Genomic DNA, 2,452 nt, shown 5'->3' with positions numbered 1-2,452 from the left:
ATTTTAAATCATATGTTTTTAAATTGGAGGGCTTAAATACAATTCCACAATGTTCTGCTACTTTATTTTTTGAAAGAATCATAAGATTTTTCTTCTCTGTCTACAATATTATACTCAGCACAACGTACACTCATAATCTTATTGATATCTTATTCCACTTTTCGCTCTGTTCCCTCTATGAATAATTTTGCTTTTCTGGTCTGATTTTGTATGTAGAATACTTCCTAATATGGTTTTCCTTTGGACTTTTAAAAGGTGAACCACACATGTTTTATTCTTTCATTTATTTGTGGTTACCAAAGGATTACAAACTATTTATAAAGTATTCCCTAATTTCCCTGTTTTCAATGTATCGGTTCTTTTTCTGGCCTCTCAATGTATTTTTTTGTTTGTTTGTTTGTTTGTTTTGTTTGTGGAACCAGGGATTGAACTCAGGCCCTTGTACTTGCCAGGGAAGTGCTTATTCTATTGAGCCATCTCTCTGGCCTCCCAATGTATTTTATATAGTAAGTTTAATTTCTGTTTTCTGGCAGAAGAATAAAATTGGTTTATTGGATAAAACTAAATTTTACCTAATGGAACAACTTCACACAAAGCTTTACAGAATGAAATGCTTACAACATTCAGCTTTAAGATTACATTTTTCTTTGAAAGAATACAAAATAGTGATAGAGGAAAAAAATAGCATTAGGAACGATACAAGATTTCACTAAACAAAGTAATAGGAATTCAACAATGGTTGCTGCATTACTTCAGATTAATTGTTCAGATTGCCAGATATAAGCATTCAAGATTCCTTTTTCTTTTTTCTTTTCTTTCTTTTTTTTTTTTTTGACAAGGTCAACAAGATCTACAGTGTTTCACTACATAGATCAGACTCATAGATCCTCCTGTGTTCAGCCTCCCAAGAGCTAGGATTACATGCACAGGCCACCACATGCAGTCTCAATCACCATCTCGGTGCGCCCCAGGGGTAGGGCCACATGGTAAGCCAGGGATCAAACCCTGGCCATTGCATCTGCCTACGCAGGTGCTTTAATCCACTGAGCTATCTGACCGGCCCTTGAGCTTCATTTAGAAAAAAAATAAAACAATAACGAAGAAGTTAAAAAATTCAAAAGAGAAGAAAAAATGAGAGTAAAAAAATTTTTAAGCATTAACTGTTCTTTTCAAAGACCAGCAGAAGTCGACAACATAATTATCCAAACTATTCTATATGTATAGAAACTGAGTGGCAATTACTTTGGCTACATTTCAGTTAATCACATGGGCAATTAACTGTTTAATTTCTTTTGAAATAAGGCAAATAGTCTCATATAAGAAATCAAAGTGTCTTACTACCCCACTTCCCATATTGCTCCTGAAATGCCAAAATCACATTTTCAACTATTCATTTCTCCACAATTTGTCATCTTTGTTAAAATGGTAGACAGGCCCCCACATCAAACCATTTACTTATATTAAGTTGTGAGTCTTATCTACAGGCACTTACTAGAATTTCTTTTTTCTTTGTTTAAAGAGTGTTTAAGTCCCATGTTCAACTATCTCGTTTTGTTTTCAAATCTTTTCTATGAATCCTCATGTTTGCAGAAATATTCGGACCTTATTGACATGATTTTTATGCTATTAATCTGTGATTAGCATAATTTACACCATAATTTCATTCCATGAAACTTTAGATGTCAGAGAAAAAAAATTGGGTTTTTTTTTGGTCTACAATTCAAAAGTGAATAAATAAGGGCCGGGGAGATGGCTCTAGAATAAGCACTTTCCTGGTAAGCGCAAGGGCCTGAGTTCAATCCCCATTTCCGCAAAATAAAAATAAATAAATAAATAAATAAATAAATAAAACTAATGTCTATTTTTGGAAATCTGTTGTGCAGGTAATTATTTACTGCCAAATGGATGCTGAAAGATAATCCAAGATGCTATCTGGGAATCAAAGTTCTCATTTCTTTCTACAATAATTCTTTCAGCTAAGAGAAAACAGAGGCCTCTATATAGCAAAAGTATTCCAGATGCATAAGAGATAAATATGAGTTGGTTTGACATATAGGACTTTGGAGAAGAACATAAAGAGCTAGTAAAGACTGATAACAAAGAATATTAAAAACAAACTATCTTAATCAAAGGGGATAAAGGAGGCAAGCATGAAGAATGAGGAAGAAAACTCCTGTAATTTAGTTGTAAAGTAAAAAGTAATATGGAATCAAGAAGCAGAGATTATGTAAAATATGAATAAAAGTTGGACTTTAAGCTTATCATAAAAGTGAGGGCATTTATCAAGAAACAGACAGAGAAGTAAGGATTACTCTTAAATGATTTCATTTTGCATTTGAATTTTGATGTACATAGGCTTATTGAAAACATGTTAGGATAAAAAATTTTATTCATAGTTTTATGTACAAGTTTACTTAAAGGTATAGTAATGAATATTATTCTAGTAGCATTG

This window comes from Octodon degus, unplaced genomic scaffold, assembly GCF_000260255.1.
Source record: "Octodon degus isolate 3935 unplaced genomic scaffold, OctDeg1.0 scaffold00481, whole genome shotgun sequence".
NCBI lineage: Eukaryota > Metazoa > Chordata > Mammalia > Rodentia > Octodontidae > Octodon > Octodon degus.
Note: the sequence above shows the minus strand (reverse complement) of the source record.